Consider the following 9,186-nt stretch of genomic DNA (forward strand, 5'->3'; position numbering starts at 1 on the left):
CTTGAAATACTTCTGAGTGTTTCAAGCCTTTTGATACTCAAGGGCATGTAACTGAAATTGTATTTTTGAAATTTTACTTAGAATTGTCACCTATAGACTCCCTGTCCATTCCCCACCACTGCCTTGTCCACACAGTCCTGAATTCTTGCATAGTTTCAGTTTTCTAGGAACTAATGCCTTCAGAGAAATAACAAACATGAGACTCTGTGATACTCAAGGATGCTGATAATGTTATCTAAATGCAGTCAGTCCTTTGCTAGCACTGCACTGTGTGAGCACTGTGAGAATAGTTAGACTTGTATGTTCAGGTAGAAAAGGAGCTCATGAATTCCTCCACAAAACAGCATCAAAGATGATCAAGTAATGCCAAATGAAGACTTTCCCATCTATTTCACAGGTACTACAGGTGTTCCTGGGGAGATCACAGGGTTCAAATACCCATCCTCTGTACAAACACAGAATGTGTGGGTATTTCCTTATAAAGACTTTTTGTGATCTCAAAATAGACTTTCAGAGTTTATATGTAGGTTCATGTGCAAGTACCTTTAGGCGATCAACTGTGGAAAAAAAAGAAAGGTATTGACCGTTCTAGTGCTTTTTCAGACCTAAAACTGAAGGAAAAAGTGTTGAATTATCTATCCAGGCACAGAATCAGTTGCTGGCAGCACATACTCTCAGCTGGAATTTATGTTTCTAGATTAATTCCCTGATGTGAGGGTGCATGTGTGTACCTGAGAGTTCAACTGTTTCCCCAAACAGATCCAACAGAAAGTCTTGCTGTGACTGTTACTCTCCTCTCTTAGGGTTTGCTGCTGCCACAGCTGCTGCTGCAGTGCATTCTGCTATGGTTTGAAAGGAATGCTGCAGCACAGCCTTTCTTACTGAAGTTCTCTTGCTTCTTCCCATGTCAGTTCTTCTGATATACTTTAGCATAGAGAGAACAATGTAGGGATTTCCTGAAAATAAATTTAGAAATACCCATGTTAAGAGACAGTGTAGTCAAATTCATGCTGAGATCAATGCTTCTGGTGTATTTTTCAGAACCTGTTTTAAAACATCTATAAAAAAAAATAGAATACTTGTTTAAAATTTAATTTCATCACTGAAAACAAAATTTGGAATAATGATTTGGAATAATGCAACCTTGAAAAGGTTGTAAACTCCTGTTTGTTCATAATTTTTATCTTTAACATTTGTTTGTCCCATATTTGAGTGAACAGCATGAGTGCCACCCTGTGCCAGGTCTGCTGCAATTGCTTGAAAAGCTCCACCTACCAAATCTTTGCACAAACAACTCAAAATAATTAAAAAAAAAAAAAAAAACCACAGGAGGAATGCAAAAAAAAATTCTTGCTGAAATAAGTCACCCATCATTCTGTCTGTGGTGGGGACTATGCTGCCAAGCAGACAGAGCACTTCAACAAATATTTTAATGATTGGATTAAATTTGAGCTTAAAAAAAGAGGGAAGGAAAAAGCTGTCAGAAGCCCGTGGCTGAGCAAGTCTTGTAGTTAAAAGCTACCTCAGCAGTCAAAACCTATTTATTTCAGAACCTTGCATTAACTGCAGTTCGTTCCCTTGACTGACAGGAAGACAGTAACCTTGTGCAGCTCTCTGGATATTCTTTGTTTATAGCAGAAGTAATGAAATGAAAAAGAGATATAGTTACTGCAAAAGCTGCACATGCTACTTTGAGCACCTTTTGTAGCCATTTGTAAATTAACAAGTGCTCACATCACAGTTGAAATTCTTCAGCTTGTTTGCAAGTAACCTAAGCAGAATGCACAGAGAGATTGATTAGAGTGACTTTAGTGCAAAAGCAGCACGTGGAGGTTGAGAAACCTGAAGAGAATTTTGTACTGACACTGTTGCTGTCTCTGGAGAAGAAGCATCTTGTGGGTGGGTAGACCTGTCACCAGCCTCTTTGGTTTTTAAATAACAAGCAGAAAATTTGCATATGGGTACATGAATAAATAAGTTTGTTTCCTGTCCTCTGCAGGGAAGATAATTCACACAGTATCTTAGTTATCAAAAAATACATTGTCTTCCATTTATAGGTTTTCTACTAGCCCAGACAAACAAAGACAATAAAGTCTTGTACACATTTATTTGGCCTAAAGAATGTCTGTGGCTCCATGCTCCTCTGTGTGTCTGTGTGTGTTCAGGCATGTTTCAGGCTGTGGCTTCAATTTGGGCTTCTAACTTTCTATACCGGCAAACCCTTCCCACAAGCTTTCTTTGGTCCAGGCTCCCTCCCCAGAGAAACGATGATGGCTGGCTGGCTTTCTATGTCTGTCCTTGCTGATCTGCCAGCTGGGCTCTTTCCTCTGCTGTTCTGAACTCAGTTACTCTATACACACCAATGGCTGCTCATTCTTGTATTAATAACTTCCTGGAGAGTAGTAGCCTTAGAAAAATAAGCCTTAGTGTTGAGAAGTTGTTTGAAAAAATATCTCTATTTGTGTTGGCACTTTAGCCTTTTGTTCTGTCTCCTCACCTGTCCCTGATGTGAGCACTGGCTACTGACATGCAGGACACAACACTGAAAGTTACCCATCTCCAGTGGGAGTGTTTACTGAAGGCTTGCTAGCAATCAAATGTGAAAATGTTAAGTATTATGTGTGCTCCATGCTAAAACAATAGGCTTTTAATATACTTTTTCTTACTCATTAGAGGAAGAGATCTCTGGTTTTAGAATTCAGACCTGTGCTTCTGACCTGGAAAAACAAGTCTTAGCCTGCCTGGCAGAAACAAATCTCTTGGTAACAGCCACTCAATTAACAGCTTTTTGAAGTCAACTTTCCTTGCCTTAATTTTTCTCTAAAGCTGTAAGATGCCACTTGAAAGAGCAAGTGTAAACATTAGTGTAGACAGTACTGTGTAATTAGGAATCTTTGACATTCCTTTGTCTTGCAAGGCATCATTTATTCCCAGCTAGTATCTCAGCTGCTCCTAATTTAGGTAATGAAGTTCAGATCATGCAAGAACTTTCTCAAAATCCTGTTGTTTATGCTATTTTGTACTAAAACAAACTTGATATGTTTTGAAACAAGCCACAAAAAAACCCTTTCTTGCTATTTCACTGAATCATTGATTTTAATTGAAAATTTCCAGCTGTGTTCCAGATTGCGGTAGAAATTGTATATTGACTTCTCTCAATGAATTCTCACTGTAAGTGATGTTAAAATTAGTTTTCCTGGGTCATTTCAGAGGTGGCATGATGTTAAACAACAAGGAGATAATTTTTGCAGTATGTAGTTAGAAGCCTGTGGATTTGCCATAGGAATCTGATGTGTAAGCATTTTTAGAGTAAGTTTAGGTGGTGCTTAGATTCCTTGAACCTTTCAGAATTATTCCCCAGGATTTTTAGGTACCATATTGAAGGTGTGACAGCCTCCCCAGTACTTTGGCAGAGACCAGAAGACTAATACAAACCATGGGACTGTTTGTGTTATGAGTCACTAAAGTGGAAAGAGCACATAATGATGGGAAACAATGAAGCCCAACAGACTTAAAGCTTTTAACACTATTCCTAGGAAAAAATTCCCTGAGGACTTTTGGCAGCTTCCATCTTCTGTAGCTGTTTCTGTCCTTTGGCAAGACAGGCCAAACTCTGCAGTGATTATTCATGTTGCTCTGTTCTGGATGATGTCAGGGGCTCCTACGTGCACTGGTAATATTTTCTACAGTGTTTTCCAGTGTGCTGGCTGTCTGGGGAACATTATTTTAGAGCTGGCAGCTGTGATAGTTCTAAGCACTGTGATATGTAAATGGGTTCAAAATGTCTCCTTAATGTTGTAATATATACTGGTAGCCTGTTTATACCAGCAGCATTGTGCTGATATTACTGAGAAAGCTGAACTCAGCATAGTGTGTTTGGTTTTGACATTTGATCTTTTTAGCCAGTGAAAGGATTGGTTCTAGGACCAAAGACAGTATCATACCTGGATTCAGATGGAACTGCAGCTCTCCAACCCAAAGTACATTAAACTGTATTTGAGGGTATTCATGATAATCTGAGAACAGAAAGTAAACTTGAATTTCTGACAAGGCTTTACAGTCCTGGTTTTGTCTCAGACTGTGTGATCTTTGCATGAAAAGGCAGCTGGCTCTCAAGCAGGGCATCAGGAAGTCCCCAGGGACTGGGGAAATGCACTGAAACGTAGTTACACACATAGTGACTGTTTGTTTCTATATCCTGCCACTCATTAATTCAGTGCAAAGATGCTGGAGTTTATTCAAGCCTCCAATACCAGTCCAAGGGGTTTGGCATGTGTTTCATTTCTGTGTTTGTGTGTAGCTAGGAGACCTCTCCTAGTCACTAGATGATTACTCCCATGAGGTGCACTGAAAAACCACAAACTGCTGGTGATTCACAGTAGAGGTTAGAAATGGACTCGAGCTCCAGATACAAGTAATACTCATCAGAAGCATATGCCAGAGGAGTTACTTTTCTAGGTTTTGCTACACTTGTTACCTGAGTTACTGGTTTACATTTGTTCCTGACGCATATTCCTGGCTGGATCTCTGTGTCACTTAATGTGCAAACCTGTCTGGCTTACTCTAGTTCTCATGCCAAACAGAAGGAAAGAAGGTGCAGTAGCCTGGGCTGAGTCAGGAGGACAAGTCTACAACACAATTCAATTTGGTGGCCCGTGTTAGCTGTGTCAGCCAGGTGAGAATAATAGAGGGGTTTGCTTCCTTCTGAGCATCTTGACAGAGCACAGGTGATTCCATGTTCTTTGCATTGAACAACAGACAGCCAGTGCAATGGGTTACACCACAATGACCTAAAATTCATGAGCTTTTTCAAGTGACAGAGACTTTGTTTAGGCTCTATGTCTGTCCCAAGACAGCTTTGCTTGTTATTAGCTTTTGTGAGTATCTAAAGGAGTTTCTTTCTGACTGTAACTATAATCTTAGCTAATATTTTGCTTTGTTACTCCCTTGTCTTTATTTGGGATCCAAAGTCACTCAAGCATCTGGCTCTTTGTGGGGGCAAACTCCATGTGCCAATAGGCTTGGGGTTGAAGGATCCACTGAGATGGAAAACTAAAAGAATGAGCATGGTAGTGTTATTTACACTGGTGAGAAAGAAAATACTTGAAAATAAGTTAGAGCTCAAACTAAGAAAACAGTTGACAATAAGTTAGACTTCAAGCTAAAGTTGTAGTCAGATATGCTTGAAGGTGGCAGAAGAGGGGAACTGAACAGCAGACACAATTATTGAGAAGTAGCTGAAGGGAAATCTGGTGATGAAACAGTATCATGATATAAAAAAGAAACTTGTAGCGGTCACCTTCAAGATGCAGGCATCTGGTGGAGAGGTAGATGTTTTACTAGCTCTGAAGGGCATTTGCTGTCAGGCTCTTAGGAGAGGCACTTGGAGATTCTTCATGGGAAGTAACTTCAGGGCATGTGAAATATGTCATGTCTTTGTCAGTCACACTGCTAAAATACACCCCTTAAACAAGGTTACATCACCTTTCTTGTAACATAGGCTTTGTGTGAAACAGATGAAGATAAACTGGAAACAATTTGATGCATCTAATTTATTTTTGTATCTTGATGAAGTAATGTTGTTTTCCATTTTCTTTAGTAGATGCAATGCTTAAACTTAGCTCTGAAGAGTTAGCAGTAGAAAGATGGGGCCTGATCAGTCGGAAGGCAACAGTCAAAGATCATACAGCAAACCACAGCACTGTAAGGCAGGCAGCCCAGGGGGCCAGTGTTTAACCTGGATGATCTGTTCATAAGCACACTGCTTATGCCTACATTCACTCTCTCTTCCCACACTGAACCAGCCAATGCCAGCCACATTACCTATTATAATGCTTCATTTGTAGAACACACACGTAACAAAATACTAGAGATCTGGCCAACACAGAAGATCATTCCAGAGATTAAGTCTTGCTCTTCAAAAGGGATTATTTCAAATAAATGAAATTCTGAGTGGAGAATAACATTTGTGCAGGAATGTGCATGTAGTGTAGGAATGACAGTGCACAGAATACAGTTGATCCGAGGGCTTAGGTGGTTAGGTGGAGCACCTAACAAAATGTCTGGTTCTCTGGTATTGTGTTAGATAAAAGTTGGCATTGGTATTCTGGTATTCAATCTATTTTTCAAAAATGTGGGATTACAATTCTGTAATATTTAGAGTAAACTCCCTCCACCCCCCTAAAAAGCCAAACAGCCCAGAACACAACTCCCCTTCTTCCAAGCAAAACAACCCTTTCAGTGTTTATAGAGTTTTACTAATGCAGTGTAGGTGTGCTAAGCAGGAGTCCTTCCTTCTTTCATCTGTAGCCACAGACATAAAAACTTCCCAAGTGTTACCCTGGGAACCCAACTAGCACAACTTTTAAGTTATACTTAACTGTCTTTGTAACCTGTAATTACCGTGAGAGGCAATAACAAATCTGTGTGTATTTGTATCATAGCAGTTCCCAAATTAGACACAAATAATCAAGATGCAAAAACAACACCCAGAGGTCTGCCTGATCCATATGCTTATTAGAATGGAATTTATATTATCCTCTTGCAACACAATCAGGGAACAAACAACACTAGATAAAGGCTCAGTCACACCTAGACCAGAAAGTCCTTTCTCCTGATCCCTCCCTTCTCTTTTTCTTTTAATTGAAGCAACAGGTTTAAGTAGGCAATACATATTGACAGAATTGTGTCCTTCATACCTTCAGTGTTAATGCAGTGTTGATTGTTTGTAGACAGCATCCTGAAACAGGTGAGCAAGATCTGTGTAGATGGAGGAGGAAAATAGACAGAAGTGGGAGAAAAATCAGCTGGAGGGACCCCATATGCAAGGATGTTATTGCAAATATAAGGTTGGGTCGGAGGGGAACTTACACTGAATATTCAAGTTAAGCACATCAAGCCTCAGTAATATGATAAGAAGATAATGACAGGAAAAAATCATGTTGGTGAGGTAGAAGAAAATAGTATATTGAATTGAGAGAGGGAGGAAAAAAAGAAAATTAGTATCAAACAATACTAAAGCAATAACAAAGGAATGGTAGAGTTGGCAATGATAGTGTTACTGGGAAGATAGAACAAATGGACCTACAGCATGTCCATAGACTACAGGCTGACTACAGGCTATTTGTTTTGTTTTTCCATCCATAGGACTCTGTGCAGCCCCAGCCAAGCAAAGTGTGCTCTCTTGGATTGCTGTGGTCAGCATGCAAGAAGCCAGGTCACAAATAGGGAATTACAGCTGAAGAAGTTGCTGGCAATTTAAAATACCACCTTCTATGCAGATATTTTAAGGGAGTGCAGGGGCCAAACAATGTGAAAATAAATTGAAAACCATTCTTGGCACTGCCTTACTTATTATTTGAAGCACATTTCTTCCAGTAAATACCCATGAGGCAGACACAGAGACACTGGGCTTGCAGTAAGTGCAGTCCTTGTCCCAGCCCTTTATCCAGCCTAAAGCTGGCAATAGTGCTCAGGAGCAGTGGTCCTAGACCAGAACCCCTTGGGATGGTGCTATACAAACCCTCCAAGTTGTGGGTAAATCCTCAGAAATATCCTATATGACATACAGGCTTAGGTCTCATTTTAAAAAGTGATATAGGCACTTAGCTGCTGTTTTCCCATTAATTAATTCCCTTTCCCTTTTTGGCAGATAACAGAAGGCTTTCCTGTTTGCTCAGTCTGATTGCTGCCTTCTTTAAATCACTGGTTTTGCAGGGATTTTCCTTCAAGGTATGAAGAATATAATTCTTCCATGGGCAGGATCAATGGCTTTGTTTTTAGGGTTTGGTTGTTCTGCCAAAAGCATGACTGTGTTTTCTGCTGTTCATACTACTTAAATTCCCCAGCTGGGACAAGTGCCTTTGATGTCAGTTGACCTACATATACAGAGAGCAATTGAGGGAATTTGTAACATGTTTGGGTATGTTTGTATCTTCATGACTCTGAATGTACTGGGGTTTTTTCTATTGTCAGGCTTTCTTCTTTTGAAATCACTTCAGCAGTCCCTGAAGTTTGTATAAGTTCAGAGAGGCTCCTGTCTGTTTTGAACTGAGGTGAGTGTGTGATTCTGAGGTTGAATAACTGATGATTGAGTTGGATGTTAGAGACATTTCTGAAGCTGTTGATTATAATAATAGCTCACTTGATATCAATTTTTTTGCAGACTGTTCATATGAAGATGTAGAAAGCCAAAATTAATGGTGATATATAAGTTACTTCATATTTTAAGATGTATTGAATTGTTAAAAAGATAAATTTCTAAGGAAGTAGAAGTAGTAGTGTCATTGAAACCGGCTACAATAGAGGACTGAAAGATAAATGTTTAGAGAATGATTATGTTCCTCCTCAATTATAATATGCGACTCAGCAGCTTGTACACAATAATGCAATGTATATGTTTGGAAACACTCTTTTCAGCTGAGGGTGTTGTGGTGTGTGTGTGCTTTTGTATTAAGAACGTTTGACAAGAGATGGGGGTTAAAAAAACTGTCCCTGAGGGATTATGCAGCCATTAGGAGACAAATTAGCTCTCTGGCTGCATATCCCTATTTAAAGTCTCTAATGAACACTGCAGTACAGAATGGTTGTTACTTCTAGGACTGTAAGTATTTTTGATCTCTGAATAATATTTCCAAGTTGCCAGTGTTTTTTTTTTTTTCCTAAGAAACGTGAAAAGCAGGGGGAAATTATTTAACTGTTAGTGACAGACACTGGTTGAAGCGGGATAGCCAGGAATTAATTTTGAAAGACAGGTTCCTTAATACACAGAGAAATAACCACAGTGGCCTTGCCAAAAACAAAGCTAATGTGTCAGACTAATGCAATATTGGCACTGGCATTTTCTGACAAAATGCTGCTCCATGATACCCATTTTCCTGTGGCTCTCCCCTTTATGTCACTTCTGTTTAACCAGAAAAGGTGTATTAACATTATTTTCACCTTCTGGAATGACCAGTTCATGTGTCCACACTGTTGCTTCCATGTTTGAAGTCAAATGTAGTTTTTCCAATATTTCTCCCTTTTTGTACTGCTGATCTTGTTTCACTCTAGCAATTACAGCCTGTGTCTCTCAGCCTGTGTTCTTGTCTCTTTCGTGTTTGCCAGCTTTTGCCACTGCTGTCTTTATGCACCTGGCTAAGCCTAAAACTTTTTTACCCCATGTCTGCCATTTCTGTCTATGCCTAC

The sequence above is a fragment of the Vidua chalybeata genome, chromosome 13, assembly GCF_026979565.1.
Source record: "Vidua chalybeata isolate OUT-0048 chromosome 13, bVidCha1 merged haplotype, whole genome shotgun sequence".
Classification (NCBI taxonomy): Eukaryota; Metazoa; Chordata; class Aves; order Passeriformes; family Viduidae; genus Vidua; species Vidua chalybeata.